We start from the raw sequence: 17,456 nt of genomic DNA, 5'->3' as shown, positions 1-17,456 counted from the left end.
TTTTAGGTCTACCAAAGACACAATGGGGATTCAATTCCATCATGGTGGTGGTGGATCGTTTCACTAAAATGGCACATTTCATTCCATGTAGGAAAACTAGTGATGCCACACATGTAGCACATTTTTTCTTTACCGAGATAGTCAGATTACATGGCTTGCCAAAGTCTATTGTTTTGGATCATGATGTTAAATTTATAGGACATTTTTGGCAAACCTTGTGGAAGAAGTTAGACACCAAACTAAACTTCAGCTCAGCTTATCATCCACAGACTGATGGCCAAACTGAAGTGGTGAACTAGAGTCTAGGAAATTTGTTGAGGAGTTTGGTTGGAGAAAATTCTCGACAGTGGGATCGTGTGCTTGCACAAGTGGAATTTTCTTATAATGATTCGCCCAACCGGAGTACAGGCAGTAGTCCTTTCCAGATCCTATACGGAATGCACCCACGTGGAGTACATGAGTTATGGGATTTGGGATAGTTGGAGCGTAGAAGTGCTGATGGTGAAGACTTCGCAAAGGCAATCAACGATCTTCATGAACAGGTGAAATTAAAATTACAGAATAGTAGCCAAAGATACAAGTAGAAGGCAGATTTGAAGAGGCGGGAGGTGCAATTCAACGTAGGAGACCTGGTATTAGCACACCTACGCAAGGAGAGGTTTCCTAAAGGCGAGTACAACAAGTTGAAATGGAAAAAGATTGGGCCTTGCAGGATTCTTTGGAAATTTTCTGCAAATGCTTACGAATTGTAGTTACCTCCAGGTATTGGAATTTCACCCATTTTCAATGTATCAGACCTGTACCACTACATTGCAGCAGAGGATGAAGACAGTTCAGAAAGACGAACACGAGAAACCCAGGAAGAGAGTGACATGTGGATTAAACAAATTCCCCCAGCAAAGGATCTAGAGATCGAATAGATCCTAAATACCCAGATGGCTAGACGGACTCTACAGAAGGAATATCTACAATACCTAGTCAAGTGGAAGGGTCATCCTATTGAAGATAGTTCTTTATTAGATGCTCGCCAGATTCAGAACGTTGGGTACTATATTGAAGAGCTCATGGATAGGAGCCATGAATTTCATTCACCCTGGGAGCTTGATGTAGGAGCACCTGAATGAAGAGGCGACAACTGGGAGTTGGTTTTTGTTTGTTATTTGTTTTCCCATTCTATTTTGACAAATAGAGAGGGAAACATCTCAAATTTCTAGTTTATTTAGTTTCATTTTGTGTTAGGGTAAATAAAGGCTAAATCAGCCATTGTTAGCTTTGATTTAGACAAGATAGGATTAGATGGAAGTTATTTGAGAAAACTGTCTCACAAAATGGAAAAAAAACAGTTCCTCGAATTATTTGGGGAACTGCCACTGATGTACCAAAAAGAACACAAGAATGTAGAGTGGGGGGTTAGCCAAATTGAGTAAAGTTGTAAGCCTATGTGTAGATTGTAAGGAAGGACACTGGTGTGAGGCAAGCAGTCCACAAGGAGAGTCTGAGTCTAAAAAAATACTTGTTGTGTTTCTTTTTCTCTTTATGCGCAAAGTCCAATTTAGAAATTGTGTATCTATGACTTTGAATGGTTGAAAGATTGAAATTAATATGAATTATAGCTTCTCTGTATGCATATATTCTTGCAGGTGAATTCGGCGTGACCAAAGAGGCGAAAAGCTTCCATAAAAGAAACTGTTTGCAACACAGCAGAAGTGAGGAAAAGGCTTGTAGATAGAGGAATGCAAGGCTAAAGAAGTGAGACTCAGGGGCCGTCGGATCTAAGAGATCGACGGTGGAGATTAGTTCGGTGGAGTTTTTATGTAATTTTGGGTCGCAGGCGGAAAACCCAAATTACATTGAAAATCGGCGAAAAACAGAGCTTGGACAGACGCGGACCCAAAATTTTATGAGGCAGAGTTAATAACCTATTGGGTCTGAGAGGTTAGTCACATTGGAGTTTTACAGAGGCGGGGTGTCAGCCTCTGGATACATCGATTTGCCGACTTGCAATATCGTGATGGAGCAATACTGATAGTCGATAATCGGTGATCAGGTATTGGAGAGGTCAGAGAGTGGAGGTCAATGCCGTGAACCTGAAGAAAATTGCAAGTGTGGTTTATAAAATTTTAAGTCTGGTTTTGTGTTCCGGCCTTGTTCGGAGTATGTTTCTTGTATAAATAGGATAGCAATGTTTTGAAGCACCGATAGTGTATTTGGGGAAACGATAGTCGCATATCGGAGGGGCGATGAAACATGTATGCGCGTCACGCGAAGGGAGTGATGTCGATCAACGATAAAGCTAACCTTGGTAAATGTGCAAAGGCCATATTAAAGGTCGAAAGGGGTGTTTGCATGTGTATTTCCTTATATAAGTTTTAATAAGGTAAATAGCGTCGATACATGGTTTTCTCCATGTTAACCAAAGGTTAAGAGGGTTATATATAATATGTCATCTAATAGGTTAAATAAGGGATTTCCAAGGGATGTAACAATCTCGATAAAGGAAAAGAATCACTGCAAAAGCTGAAAACCTTAAGGTATAGTAAATAGCACTTGCTATTAATCGACAACTTCAATCTGCCTTCGCACAAATCTATAATCCCCCAGGGCTTGGCACAACAACTCTATTCAAACAATCTTAAGACCTTCGCGAAGGTCTACGATTGGATTTTACGGACCTTTATCGGTTGATTTATCCACTCATGTGCATCGGAGAACAAATCTAGATTAGGTCTTGCATAGATAAGCTTGTGTTATTAATAACATTAGATAATTCATTAATGTCTTCACGGAACTACCTAAATGTGCTTGCGTACATCATCTAACAATTATTCAATAGAATCATTCATCATTATATCAATCTTTCATAAACATATTATTCATTAACAACATAAGTCATAAATAGAAGTAAACAACAATACACAAGATTTCTCTGGAAACAACTTCTTTATTGATTTCCAGTTCATAATATAGATTCAAAACTTCCCTATGCACTCAGTTGTAGGGGTCCACACACTCAGCTATGGACTCTACCTAGGCCTCTGCACACTCAGCTGCAGAGCCTCTCTCTCTTATCTAACCCACTTCTCTGCGCTAAGACTTCTCTTCTATCGACCCATCACATCCAGATTATCTGGTAGCTACCTTAGACTCTCTAAGACACACCTACTTATAGCTTTTTGCATACAATCCCATGGTCCACAGACCATGGGTTGATCTCAACACTAACTCAACTTTTACATGAATAAGAGGCTAAAACCCCTTTGACTCCTAACCATCTATGCGCTTCGCACCCACAAATCATGGACACTTTACAACATTTACAAAGTATACATCAAAACTTCGGTTATTGTAACCCCAAAACTAACCCAGGGAACCCCATCCCAACAGGCCCCCAACAAAAAGATCATGAATCGCCCTCAAGTTACTCGGCTAACGTTGTAATCTTGTTGCGAAGATCCCCCAGCTCCACCTGTACTACAGAAACTTTGGTAGTGCTCTGAGTGGCTTCCTGCTTGATATCTTCTGCTAGCTTCTCTGTAGTTGGTCCTTCTGTGGCCAACCTCATTGTTTGTTGCATCTGTTGCAAGCCCTTGAGCTTATCCTGAATGATAGTCAAGATCTGATAAGCTTCTTCTAACCAAGGCTCCAGCCTGGCCTTAAGAAAGGCCTCCTTCTTCTCTGTTGCTTCTACCTACACGAGGAGCTGCTTCCCCTCGTGTAATTTGGCTAAGCATTGTGTTGGTGCAATGGAGTGCATCGTTGCCTTGACTTCATCATATTACTTCTGCATCTCCTTGATTCCAGTATTTAGTGTTTGCAGGTTTGGATCCTCCTGTAGATTTGTTATCAACTCCATGGCCTCCTCGAATACTACTATGCAGTCTACAATTGTGGCATCAAGAGTGGCCAGTCCTTCCTTGATTGTGACTTCACGCTACTCCTAGACCTCTGGTGGAGTCGATGGCTACATCTTCAATTACAACTTAGTAATCTTCATGTTGAGTTCAAATTGAACTCAATTAACCTCTGCCTTTGCTTCGCACACACTAGTGGCTAACTTCCTGATCTTCACTTTCGGTTGTGCATCTTCAAGGATATGAAGCTCAAGTACTATCCTACATGCCTCTCTGACTGCTAACTCCATTTGTGAATTGGGCACCTGTAGTGCCTCCTTTTCCCTCAGAATCTACGTCTTCTTGGCGAACAACTGTTGATTATTAACCTTGATTTCATTGACAACACCAAGAGCTCGTTTTTCCCTAATGAGAAGCTCTTCCACAACTCCCTGTAATAGTGCATGTAATGAATCCAGTTGCATCACATTAAGGTTTAGGCACATCTTTGAGACTTTATCAAGGAGGGCACGTTGTTCCTCTGTGTTGGCGTGGACTGAACCTTTAGGCAAGGGGAAGACTCACACATCCTTGGATGATCACGGAATTATCTATGCGCCTGTACTCTGACCTCACGTTGAACTACTTACTGTACCACTCACTTTCCCAACATCTTCTTGGACTTGGGCTACTTGGAGCTGCAACTCGTAGAGATCCTTCTGAACTCCATCCAATGTTTGAAAGTATTATTGTTCCAGCTACTGCAACACTTCTGTTGTGGCACAGACTTTGTCACCGATCTCATCGAGATCGGTTTCTGTGAGCACCATGGGCTAAACCTACATTTTCTAGGTTTTCTGCTTCTTCCTCGATCCAACTTGTTGCTCTAGCTCACGCCTTTTCAGAAGGAAGGGGGTGCATTGTCCTTCCTCGCCTCTGCTGCCTTGCCCTATTTATTTTTTTGTTACTGGCGAAGGTGACTTGTCACCTTTCAGGGTCTCGCGCTTCTCCTGCTCTGCCTTCTCCTTGGCAGCTCATTCCTTCTCGACCCGAGCCTTCTCTGCAATATCTTTCCTTTTTTACACAACCAAGTTCTGCACAGCTTGCTTGGTTGCCTCCTTCCTTTTCTTCGTGACCACACTCTCTGCTCCTGTGCTTGGCCCATTAGCTAGATCCAAAAGTGTGCACCACTTGGTAGGCCAACACACCACTACCTCCTTCACATTGGTCTCTATTACCAAGTATGGAAAATCATGCCACTTTTGTGTGAGATCCTTTCGCGCTTGGATATATCCCCGATGAAAGTGAGCATTGAAGGTTGCGTAGGCTGACAACTGTGTGTACAAGGTTGGGGACAACATTGGGGGCTGGTTAACTTCCATGCAGAGACTTGCCTCCTTCAGGACCTAAAAAATTTTAGTCTCTGTGATTCGCACGGGGCCCTTTGTGGCCCATAGTGATGCAAACTGTGCTACTTATGGTAATTCTTCTTCCAACGGAGGAAACTGTCTATCCTCTGATAGTTCCCATGCAACCAACATAATGGTGAGTAGCAACCAAGCGTAATGAAATGACTTGGTTGCATCCTGGGCCTCACGGCAATTTGCGAGGAATTCATGGCATAGGTAACTAGACCAATTGAACAATATGCCTTTCATGAATCAAGCCGCTAGAGACACTAACGACACTATAATTTCATTCCCATGGAATTTCCTCATCACCTTTCCGGCCAATATATATGCACAACCAATTGAACTGTGGGGTTGTTGATGGAGGTGATTGAGTATCCACGTGACTTTTTCACTAGTTCATAATCCTTCTTCATTCTCTTTGCAAGGTCCTTTTCCCTTGTTTTTCCACCAAACGCCTTGGCCAAGTTCAGACCTTCATGTGGTAGGTGTGTAATCCTATGAATAATCATATATGTGATGGGTATAGGCTCCCCTAGCCATAAACACCCATCATGCACCAGAGTGAGCAGCTAGCGTATGCAAGTTGTGTTGATTAGGGTGCAGTGGTAATGTAGCACCCAAGTCAAATTGAGCAGCCTGGATTTCTCAACACCATGGACCCATTCCTTTGTTTCTAGCATTGTCACACCCATGTTTTCATAGTATATATGCTTCATGAAGTTATCCATCGCTAAGTGTGGGAACTTAGCGAGATCCACTAGGTCCCAGTCCTCCATATTCAATAACGGGACTCACACGAGCCATGGACCTTCAAAATGCACTTGCTCAGGTAGCAGAGGTGTGTAGATGCTGGATTTGTCAGAGTCAGGGTCTTTGGTAATCTTTTCCTTCCCCTTTCTTAGAGGGATATACCTTGGGAGCTTCATTATGGGCTTTGCACCTTCAGCATTGATATCCTTTGTTCCTTGGCCTTCTTCTACCTCCAAGTCTACAACCTTCTACTTATCTTTGGCTGGTTGTTTATCTTTCTTCTGGACTGGTGTCACAGTATGCTTCCTGGGGGAAGTGCATATTTGTATAGGCTTCTTCTGCTTCTCCTTTGCTACATGTTTCTTTTCCTTCACCATGGATTGTTTCGGCCTTGGCGACCTCAGTGCCATGGGCACCACAAACGCAGCTTCAGCACTGGATATTTTAGGGCCTGGGATGTCGAATACAATGACTTCCAAACTCAAAGATTCTATGGGGTTGGTGGTAGTCATCCTCTCCATAAATAGCTCACGGGCTAGGGAAACATTTGTGTTGGCGAAGAATTCCTCCGAAAATGCTCTAATCATAAGTGACAAACATCAAGCTTTAGCAAAAACTCCAAGTGTGCAAAGTGTTCTCTGTTGAACCTACACGCGTAATTTATAGGGGTTTCGAATTCAAATTTGACCATTCACCCCAAATTTTGACCATTAATGTTGTTTTGGTGGTAGATATTTAAATATTTTGGCCTTAAATGTCACCATCCTGCTCCTCTTAACCGTCTTCTGGCTATCAAATCATGAACAGTGACTCAGATGGTCACTTTTTTTGCTATGTTGTGTGGCACCTCCATCCATAGCGCAACTTCCTTTGTGCGACTTAATATGTTGCAACTTCACCATTTTCTGTGTAGTCCGCCGATTGCGTAGTCCTCCGACCCTAGCAGCGTAGTTTATAGTCCCGTGCTCCCTTACAACTGCCAGGAGGATTAAGATTATCCTGCAACCAATAGTCATTGTGCAGGATCCCCTGTATACAACTTCAATTGGCTTCCAATCACTCTTCCTAGAAAAGGTTCTCCATTCAGCTTTTCAAGTTGAACTGTGGCTCCATCTGTAATTTCTTTGATAATATATGGCCCTAGCCAATGCATCAAAAATTTCCCCAGAAACTTAGTGAATTTACTATCATATAACAAGACTAGGTTGTTTACCTTGAACATATAAAGCTTGATGTGTCGATCATGCCACGCTTTCTCACATTCCTTCTGTACTTGCTGATGGAAGCCAGCCAGGAATCAGTCCTCTTCAATCTCCATCAACTATGTGAGATGTTCCTTCAGGGCTTCACGATCTACCATACCCATGAGAGCTACCATGCGCAGACTAGGCACAATATTCCATAGGCATCATAGCTTCTACACCATAGACCAGTCTGAATGGTGTTTGTCCTATCAGCTTCTTACAAGTAGTCCTATATGCCCATAGTAATACAGGTATGTGATGAGCCCCAATTTTTGGTACAATTTGGGCTCATTTGGCCTACTTACCTTGCTCAACCATTCATCTTTTATCACTTATGCATTCATTTCTTAGTATATTCGTGTTATTTGTAGGAAGAAGGGCAGGCATTATATCTATGTGGCTAATACATGATGATTTCAGGTTTTTGGCATTAAAGAGAGCAAAAGACCACGCAAATGGAGACAAGGAGACAACAAAGGTGACATTTCGGGTTCATAGGGAGGTTGTCCACAGTCTTGATGACCTTCCTCGTGATTTTCACCTTAACTCCGAGCTCCAACAGCTCTCCCCACCAAGCTTAAAGGCAGCCAACGGATTCTACAGGATCAGCAGTTTGACTTTCAATTGGACAGCCAAGCTCCACAAATGGAGGAAGCCAGCTTGATCTTCATTGTGTATAAATATGAAGGCCGTAGCCTTTGATAGGAGCTTTTTGAACTTTTGAACTAATATTGTAATTTCTGAGCACGAGCTACAGCTCGGTGTTTTGTTTTTGTAAGCCAGTTTTGGCATGACATTAGACTCTTGATTATGAATAAAGGCAAGCAGATTTGGATCTAATTCTGAGCTTTTAAGGGAGCTATAGCTCTCAAGTTAGGGCCCAACCTGAGAGCAATAGACCTCCTCTTCTTTGTAGTGTTATTTGCCTTTCTTTTCAGCACTTTGTTTCTTTGTTTTGACATGCATTTCAAGAACACAGTCTGCTGATTTGATTTCTTTAATGAGATTGAGTAGGATTAGCTTATGGTTAAATCGCTTGTAGTTGCTTAGATTAGAATAGGAGGATTGTAATTCATTGGAGCTCCAAGAAAAGGTTGATAGTGCCTTCACTGCCATCTCTGTTTAGAGATTGGGGTGCAGTCTGTACCAAACACCAAAAAAAACGCAGTCTTTTACTTTCATGCAAGCTGCAACACAGTCATTTTAATTATAGATCCATCCATGCACTCTGATCTTGAGCCATACTCCTTCATTCCAACTCCATGCACGACTTCTCTTCACGATTTACATTGCTGTTCATTGGTTTAATAGCACAGGTAGCACAGGTTAATGGATTCTCGTTTTTTGTGCAAGACATAAGCAATTTGTTTTATTTACACTGCCCAGTATCATTCCATTTCCTTCTTCTTCTTCTTAACCACGCCTAAAGCCACCTACTCGACCTCTGTTCAGCTCGTTTACCTTCCAACTCTTCCATTGCCCACGTAGCTCCATTTTCTTGACCTTTCGTTGCTTCCATCCTTCTATCCACCAACCAACTTCGTGCACTCTTTCTCCATCTTATTTCTCTGCCCTTGAGCCATAACAAGCTCCATCTCCATCTTACCTATCCACCCATACCGCTCCATCACTTAACCATCACCCAAAACTCCCACGGTAGGACATCCTGTAGAAGTTAGCAGACTTCCTGTAGAATTCCTGAGTTTCCTGTAGGATCCCCTGCAGACATCCTGTAGAAGCCTGCAAACTCGGTTTCCAAGCACCTGAACGTTGTGGACTTCTGTGGACTGATGCTAGGGATCCCTTGGGACCTCTCCTAGCCCTCCTGATCTTTCCCAAGCTTTCTCTCCCTTCGCACCACCTCTGCACAGCCAAACCCTAATAAAAAACAAAATCATAATCACTCCAACCACTTAAGCAAAAATACATAAACAATGTTCTTTTCAATGGAAGTAGTTTAAGTGCATGCATTTCATATCACTAGCAGTAATGGCATCATTCTTAGACACTTGCACTCCCACCATTGCATCATAGACATTAAGCTAGTCAGATTAGGGTTTACTAGGGTTTCCATGTTTTGGTTGGCTTTCAGTTCATTTTTGCAAAGTAGATTAATTTCCTTTGAGATAACCTTCGTCCATCATTTAGAAAGCTTCTTCTGAGAGCATATAGAAGTTGGCTTGAGCCCTAGCGGACTTGTGCCAACTGACCAAGCGATAGCTGCGACAAGAGCTAGTACTTGTGCATACAGCACCGTCGCTTCCAAGTTTGTACGAACTACCGGGTTGATAAAATTAGAGATAGGAAGCCCTAGGAGTTGTAGCATTATTGCTACAATACTGGAGCCCACTAGTATGCGCACATCCTAGTGATTTCATTATGTGTTGCAGACCTTCGTCAGCTTGTTCTCCAAAATCTTGTTGAATGCTTCAACAGTTCCATTGGCCTATGGTTGATACTATGTACTCTTCTGATGGTAGACCTGGAATTCTTCTATTAGCGCGTTGATCATTTCATTCAGAAAGTGTGTACCTATATAGCTCATCAACACTTTCGAGTAGCAAAACCTAGTTAAGCCATATTCAAACAAAAACTTTGTTATTGTAGCCCCTGTACAATCCTTAACTGGTTGCACCTCTACCCATCTTGTTCGATACTCCGTCACGGTGATGATGTAGTGCGCACGTGTCTTCTTGCCCGGGGCCTGAATTGGCCCAACAAAATCAATTGCCCATTTTTTAAATGGCTACAATGATACTTGAGGTTGTAATGGCAATTCATCCCTTCATGATGGTCTGTCCATTATCTGACACGCATCGAATGCCTTACAATATGCTTTACAATCCTTATGTAGTGTTTGCCACCATAGCCCTGCGGGAAAAACCTTCCGCGTAGTCGCTTTTCCTCCATGAGCCTCAACGAGAATCCTATTTCTCTCAAACTCAGGCACATATATTTGCAATATTTCATCAACACCCACTACTAGATCGTGCACACTACTAGCTCCTTCTTTTGCTGACTTGTATACCCTTTTGGTGCCATCCCCGTAGTAAAAAAGTGAATAATATCTTGAAAGTGGCTATCTTCTACGCACACCATGAAGAGCTACGCATCTAGCAACCCTTCCTCTAAATTAGTCTGTCACGCACACTACTAGCTCCTTCTTTTGCTAACTTGTATACCCTTCTGGTGCCATCGCCATAGTCAAAAAGTGAATAATATCTTGAAAGTGGTTATCTTATATGCACACCATGAAGAGCTGCGCATCTGGCAACTATTCCTCTAAATTAGTAGGATCCTCTCTTGTTTTGATCCATGACAAATGGTCAGGTCCTGCATTCAACCTCCCTGGCTTCACAATGACCTCAAAGTCATACTCCTGGAATATTAGAAACTATGGGCAGATAATCCACCCCAACACAGGCTTATTGACTAGGTATTTCAAGGCAGAATGATCTGTGTACATCTTGAAATGCCCCCATAATAGATAGTGCCCAAACTTTTGCAATGCGTACACCATGGCCAATCCTTCATGCTCTGTTGTTGAGTCATTCTTCTCAGCCTTCGATAATTGTTATAGCTCCAAATATCACCTTGTGTATTTGTGATTCTTGGTTTATGGCCTAGGGAAACCCCTCTTTCTAGACTTGGTCCAAATATTTTAAAAACAATGTTTTACTCCCTGTACACTACTTTGCCATCTGTTAAAAGTTTGTACACGCAGGTCAGTCTATACCCAACCTGCGTATATGTGTTAAAACACTTAAAAAAATTAAATTTCCTTAACTATGGGTGGAGATCATGGGTTTTACCTGTTGATTACCTATTAGTTCCCGTGGCCCAACTGTTCCCAACTGTTTCCCAACTAGAAAGCTAATTTGGGAGAAGTATAAAAAGACTTCAATGGGAAGGCCTTAAGGAGGAGAGAAGAGATAGAATTACTATATTGAGATTATCCCCTGATCAAGTCTGAAGAATCCCTGTGCTTCAAGCACTTCCCCAAGTTCAGGAAACCCTTGTTTCCTTGAGTTTTGATGTTCTCTCATATGCTTGGAGATATCATGGTATTGGTTATGGAAGGAGCCTGTTGAAGACTGGGACTAGACAGACCTAGAGGACGGTTCCTCTTGGAGCTGGAAGAGGAAGACTCAGGTGAAATCTTTCCATGTTTTTATTATAGTTTTCTACAATAAAGAAATGTTGTCTTGTTCCCGATATCAACTTTGTCTATGCATCTGATGTTATTATTATGGTTTATATATGAATGACTATTTCAATGTATAACTAACCATCTATATATATGATATAAAGTTGATTTCACAATAATTCTTTATCTATATGCTGTTATGTGTATTCGAATTGGCTGATTTGCAGGTTCAAAGATCCTTAGGAGTTGCAGAGGGTTTGAACCCTGGCTGGAACTACCCAAACGAAGGACATCCGAGTATGTTCATCCTCGCATAGTTAGTTTGTTTAAGCATGTTGCTTGAGTTTAATGCTTGTTACTTGCTGTAGAATACTCCTGCTCTGCAAGGGTTCTGACCCAAAGCCCTAGGGGACTTATTCCCTCAACAATAATTTCCTACTAGCAAAGGCTATAGGGTGGTCCATTTCTTCTTCACCAGCTTGCATTAACACTGCACCAAATGCAATGCAAGAGGCATCAATGTGTACGTGAAATTATTTCTTCCAATATGGGAATACCAAGATCGGCGCTGTGACCATCTTTTCTTTCAAAACATCTAAGCAACACTAGAATTCTTCATCCCAATAGAATGTTGTGTCCTTTTTCAAAAACTTCTCCATATGCGCGGTAATCTTAGCATATGCCTTGATAAATTTTCTATAATATTCTGTATGTCCCAACATTGTGCGCAACCGTTTTACGTTCCTTGGGGCCTCTAGATTCACTATCACCACAATCTTGGAAAGGTCCACCATCAACCCTTGCTTGCACATCACATGGCCCAACAAGATTCCAAAGGGAACACAAAATATGAATTTCTTCAGATTTAGCAGGATCTAGTATCTGCGGTATGTATCCAACATCAAGCGCAGACTTGCTACATGGCGCTTTACTAGTTCGAACACTATCCAGTCATCAAAGTACACTTCCAAGAACTTATGAATAAAATCCTTAAATGTTGCAATGACTACGTGAGAAAATATTGCAGGCGCATTCTTGAGTCCAAACAACATTACAGTGTATTGAAAACAACCCCATTCCATCGCAAAGGTCATTTTTCTCCTATCCTCAAGTGCGATCTTAATTTGATGGTACCCTGAAAACCCATCAGTGAATGAGTAGGCCTCCTACCCTCCAACATTGTCTAATACCTCATCAGTAAATGGTGTTGGAAATGGATCATGGACACATGCATCATTAAGCTTCCGCAAATCTATGCAAATCCTTATCTCGCCCTTCTACTTCTTCTCCTAAACCACCATGGGGCTCACCCAATCAGATTCTTCAACTAGTTCTATGATGCCTGCTTCCAGCATCTTATCCAACTCTAAGTGAACCTTTTCCTTGTACTTAGGATTCAGGCGATATGACCTCTACTTAATAGGCTTCGCGTCTGACTTTAGTGTGATTTTCATAACACCCAAGTCTCCTATATTCCCTTCAAGTCCAAAAACTTAGTAGGGAACATATCCTGATATTCGCGGAGTAACTCAACAACTTTATCCACAATAGCGTCGTCCCAATAATCCCCAATTTTTGCAAACTTCAATTCTGCTTCCGTCCCAATGTTCAGTTGCTTGGTTTTCAATGGCGCAGTGATTTTCGAGGCCTCGACTTAGTGATGACCTTCAACCTCTGGAATATTAATATTTATTGGATGTTCATCCTCCTCCTCAGTGGTAACATTATAACATTCCAGCGCATGGCGCAGTTGGGTGCCCCAATCTAGCTGGACCCACTCTAGAGGTTCTTGCATCGTTCTAAAGATAAAATCCTTAATCTCCTGCAGAACTTCATCAATGCTTTTGATACCATCTTCAAAACTGAAGGTAAATAAGAATCCTTCTCTTAATATATCCCACTCTGCAGTACCATGAGGAAGTTCTGTCTCCAAATACCAGTTCACGGGGATTGTGTCTAAAGTATGACAAAATAAGTGTACCCACTCTGGCTGCGGCTCTGTTCCATAAGCTTTAGTCCACTTTGCTAGGTGATCATGCGGATCATCCCTCCCATCATATTTCTCAGCCAATCGAATGTTAGGACGCCCAAACCATAACCTCATCATTCTTCTATAATCATGCCATCCATCAAAGCTATCTTTGTGCGTACCCCACCATCGTGCAAGCATAGCATGCAGTGCCAAATCTAATGCTTGGAAATGGTGATGCTCAGGGACTTCATTCTCAAACGCATCCAAAAACTTATCTACATCAGTTAAACCATCATAATAAGGTAAATTCCTTACCTCCGATGAGACGAAGTGCAATGATTTAGTCATCATATTGAAACGCAGTGTAGATACTTCATGCAATCGATTTTGTGAATGCTCCAACTCTTTATCTAAATCAGAGGTGTAGGAAAACTCTCAGTCCCATGAAATCCATCTATCTATTGTTGGATTTATCCAACCTTGATCTTGAGTTGTTATTTTGTAGATATGATCTAAGTCATGCCCACTTTCCTCATAATTGTGGATTAGTTTAGTGTAGCGTGCCCCTTCTATAGGGTCTAATGACACTACAACTCAAAGAATTTTTTTTTCAAATGAAATTGTCCTCTTCTTCAAGTTGATGACTCCATTCATGTCAATGGCCCAGTCAATTCTGAGGAGTGCAGGGTATGGATTACTGTCATCAATGATCTCTATTACTTCAAAATCATCCAACGCACTCGTCCCTTCGATGTCAATAGTTACTCCATGTAATCATCCCATAGGGATGATCTTCTGCTAGTTTTCCATTCTAATATGGATCAGAGACCACTATAGTGTAGGTCTCCCCATTCTTTCCCATGTTTGTTTTGGGAAAACGTTCGCATCAAACCCTAGGTCCAAGATGACCTAGTCCATCTCATAATCTCCTCGTTGTTTAGTGAGCCTCATCTCCTGCCCTTATCTTGCCTTATTCTAACTATGCATTGTCCATCAGGGGCATTTTCTTTGCCGGCGCATTTGTTTATTAACTCCTGCAAGCCTTTCACAACTTTGCTATTGCACAACAATTTCATGCATATCTCCAAGAACGTGGTAAGCATAGAAGTATCAACCTCTATAGGGACGATGATTTCTTGCACTTTGTTCTGGCTTCTGGAGGTGGAGGCCTCAGGAAAGATTTTCTTGGCTTCCATAAAAGTTTCCTTAGCGCGTACCAAATCAAAACCAGTTTATTTTTTTGGGGCTTCGCGAACCCATCTGTCCTATTCAATATGTTTTCCTTTATCATCACTAGTTGTTATTCCACTTCTGTTGGCTTGTGGGGGCCTGACCTAGGTTCAACATTAGTTAGCTAGACAAATCCCTACACTACTGGCCCTTTCGGCATCAACCCACGCAGCGCGAACTGAAGTCTCATCCGAAGTAGTATGGGGCGATGTTGGAACCATGTTTCTACACCCTTGAGATGGTTGTGATGTCGGTTTATTTTAGCTATACCTACCTGCACACAGGTTGCTTAGCCCTCTGTTCCACCCTTCAATACCTTCACGAAAGGATATAATCCGCTTTTGCACAGTCCTAACTAGGGGCTGATATACTTTCGCGCTGCTAGGGCAGAAAACTGTGATATTTCCCAAACCAGGCTAAGTGTCTTATTTATCTTATTAACAGATCTTAGTTAGCTTCGCATAAACGGATGTTCTTACTTGCGTTCACTTAACCAACATATTTACATACATTCGCGCATCATATAATAATTATAAGTAAAATTCATACCCAATATAACAGATACATAAACACGAAATAAAGACATAGAAATTGTAGAATACTTCTCTTTATTGATAATTCTGAACAATTACAGACTCGACCCGCCCAGTGCACTCAGCTGTAGGGGTCCGCACACTTTGCTGTAGACTTCTAGGCCTTTGTGCACTCAGTTGTAGAGCCTCTACCTATGCTATGAATCAAAAATTAGACTTCCACTTTAGAGCTATCTTTCATACATGTTCGATCTTAATTACTTTCTTTCCATTATGCCCCTAACTACTTATATCTTAGGTCTATTTATACAATCCATGGTCCAGGGACCATGGGTAGATCTTCTACAGCTGACATTACATTTCCAAAATAAGGGCGGACAACCCTATGACTCTTTAACAACTACTCACTCTGCAACCACAAAAAGTGAAGGCTTTACATTTGGATTACAAAATTCGACCAAAATATGGGCTTTAAGCCCCAAAACTGCCCTTGGGGGATCCCGCGCCCAACAAGCCCCCAACACAAACATCGTGACTTGCCCTCAAGTCACTTTAGAGGTGCAGGGATCTTAGCATGAAGACTTCCCAGCTCTGTTTGGATCACCTCAACTTTGGCAGCACACTGAGCGGCCGCCTGCTGGTCTTCTTCCACTCACTGCTCGGTGACTTCTCCTGAACTTCTACCTTTGATCTTTTACCGAGCTACCTGTAGTTTCGTGAGCTTTCCTTTAATGGAGGATGTGATCGCGTAAGCCTCATCTATCCATGGCTGTAGGCGCTCTTTTAAGACTGCTTCTTTATGCCGAGCAGCATCCACATGTTCCTTGAGCGCCTTTGCCTCTTGCATCCGTGCAAGCCTCTGTGTAAGGGAAACCATCTCGCAGTCCCTTTTACCTCGTCATACCTTTGTGGTAGCTCACGCACCTCTCTCTCTAGGCAGTCTACATTCAGGTCCTCCTACAGGGTGGTTAGGACCTCGAATGACTGTTTGAAAAGTTGTATGCAGTCTACCACTGCACTGTCAATCGTCGCTATTGCTATTGTAACAGTTGTGTTACGTTGTTCCCGAACTTCTGGCAAAGTTGAAGGCTATGCCTTCAACTGCAATTCTGCGGTCTGCAAGTTCAACTCTAGTTGAACCCTGGCAATCTCTGCTCAAGCATCGTGCACCCCTATGGCTAACTTGCGGGCGCACGCCACCACTGATTCTTTTGCCTAAATGTCAAACTCCAGGACTATCTGGCAAGCTTCCTCTACTACCTCTATTATTTTCTTTTTCTGCTCCACTGCCTCGTTGCACTACAGGCCCGACTGCTCGATGTTGATGCGCTGCTCGCTCCTGACCTGTAGAGTGCAGCTCTCCCGAGCCATGAGTTCTGCAATGACTCCATCCTACAAGAGGTAGAGCATCTCTCAAGGGAGTGCAGCCATGTTCAATCCTACCCCTTTCAAATTGCTAACTGTGGGCCTCTCAAACTCCTTCTCTATAGTAAGTGCCCCATCTGGTAACACTATTGTGTTGATCACCCTTGTGGTCAACATCTCCTTGGCAGCTGAAGTGTCGATCGTGAGGCTGGTGGACACTATGCTAGCCTATGGAGTGCGTACCTGCAACTCCTACAACTCTATCCAGAGAGCCCCCAATACCAATTACTGTTGTTCTTCGAACTATTAGAGGATCTCCGTGGTGACATCCCTTACCATTTCACCAATATCATGCAACTCCCCCTCAGTGAGGATGATTAGGTCGAAAGATGTCTTTGATGCTTTTGTTTTCTTTCATGGCACTGCCTACTCTCGTGGTGGCAGATGCTTGATTTGGGTGGATGTCGTCTGTGGGTCTGTGCCACCTTGTTCTGTCTCTGTTTCTCCCTCAATTTCAGGCAAAGGTGACTTCTGTCCTTCGTGCTCTTCTCCTCCTGTTTTCTATTGATCTGTGAGTTTTGCAGCGTCACGCACTACTTGGGCCTTAGCCTATGCTTCCTCCTTTTTGTGCTTCTCCACCAACTGCACCATTCGAAGCTTTGTCTCTTCCTTCTTGCACTGCGTAGCAGACTTGTCTATTTCCACTGCAAAGGCAGCTGGAGCACGCCACTCCGGTGGCCAAGACTCAAGGACTACGAAGATTACATCATTAGTTTCCAAGTATGGTAGGTTATGCCATGTCTTTGTAGGGTCCTTCTGTGCCCTGATAAAAACATGGTGGAAATCGGCTTTGAAATCTACAAAGCTCTGCAAACTAGCGTATACTGTGGGTGACAACTGCAGCTTGCGATTGATCCCCATCCAGATATTCATCTCCATTAAGACCCAAAATATCTTGCTTTCTTTTATTCAC

Source organism: Pinus tabuliformis, chromosome 4_2 (genome assembly GCF_031772625.1).
Source record: "Pinus tabuliformis cultivar Carrire ecotype Pingquan chromosome 4_2, CPIR1, whole genome shotgun sequence".
Taxonomy (NCBI): Eukaryota; Viridiplantae; Streptophyta; class Pinopsida; order Pinales; family Pinaceae; genus Pinus; species Pinus tabuliformis.
The sequence above is the reverse complement of the archived record's forward strand: the minus strand, read 5'-3'. Positions refer to the sequence as shown.